This window comes from Capsella rubella, unplaced genomic scaffold (genome assembly GCF_000375325.1).
Source record: "Capsella rubella cultivar Monte Gargano unplaced genomic scaffold, Caprub1_0 scaffold_43, whole genome shotgun sequence".
Classification (NCBI taxonomy): Eukaryota; Viridiplantae; Streptophyta; class Magnoliopsida; order Brassicales; family Brassicaceae; genus Capsella; species Capsella rubella.
The window spans coordinates 31,222-32,493 of record NW_006238883.1 but is presented as its reverse complement, the minus strand read 5'-3'; the positions used below and the strand labels follow the sequence as shown (position 1 = coordinate 32,493).

Below are 1,272 nucleotides of genomic sequence, written 5' to 3'. Positions count from 1 at the left end.
GTCATGAGTAACCGAAAGGGAGAGGTTCTTGGCACAATCAAAGACTCGCTGTCAAATTGTCTCTCTGAGACGAATCTTATAGAGACTGTTCCTGGTTTGAAATCTAGAATCAAGGGAAAGGTTGGCATTGTTTACTTTTTGTTTCTTACCTGTATGAGAAGACCAAGCTTTTGTGCTAAACCTTGATAATTGTTAATTTTAGAATTCAGAACTGATCAAGGTTGTAAAATTGATGTTGCAGGTCAGAGATATTTATGATGCTGGTGATTATCTGGTTCTTATTACAACTGATCGGTTGAGTGCATTCGACAGAAATCTTGATTCAATTCCCTTCAAAGGCCAGGTTTGTTTTTCTCCATGTTTGTGCTCTATATTCAAGTTAGATAGCTTTACATCGTTGGCCACAACTTTTTTTCGTTGGTCTGTAGATCAAACTGCAAGGAATAATAATTTTGTGGTGCTTAACTTTCAGGTTCTTAATGAGACAAGTTTGTGGTGGTTCAATAACACACAGCACATAACTCCAAATGCAATTGTTTCATCTCCTGATAGAAATGTTGTTATCGCAAAGAAATGCTCGGTTTTTCCCATAGAGTTTGTGGGTTAGTGTCTTATACCGAGTAACTTGTCAGACACTTCCCTATGCAGCCTCCATTTGCTTTAGTTCTAAGCTGTTCTCTTATGTTTGTTTTTTGAAGTTAGAGGATATGTGACTGGAAGTACTGACACGTCTTTATGGACGGTTTACAATAAAGGTGTTCGGAACTACTGTGGGAATGAGCTCTCAGATGGTACAGTTTCTTTTATTGCTATATGTTCGTTGTCTTCTTCGTTAAATGCATCGTAGAATATCATTGATATGCTGATCACTAAATTATGCAGGATTAGTAAAAAACCAGAAGCTTCCAGCTAATATACTTACACCAACAACTAAGGCTGCGGATCATGATGTGCCCATCTCTCCAAATGAGGTCTAATAATCTGTTACAGTAAAGAAATGTGGAAACCATAAAAAGTATTTTGAGTCATTAGTTTGTTGTTTCTGTGATCTGCTTAGCTGTAAGACAAGAATATTTAAGCGACAATTGTATAGTCTGTTTTTCTTCTAATTCTCCTGATAACTCTTGTAGATAGTTGAACGTGGATTCATGACTCAAGCTGATTTTGATGAAGCAAGTATGAAAGCTTTGAGCTTGTTTGAGTTTGGGCAGGTTAGTTACAACTCCTCCGTCTAAAGTCATTGACTATAGTGATTTTCATAATCTCTAAATT

The 1,272-nt window shown here is 36.7% G+C and overlaps 1 pseudogene; it reads left to right on the top strand.

Annotated features, from left to right (window-relative positions):
• The window catches only part of LOC17874381, a 2,302-nt pseudogene that overhangs the window by 223 nt on the left and 807 nt on the right, over positions 1-1,272 (top strand).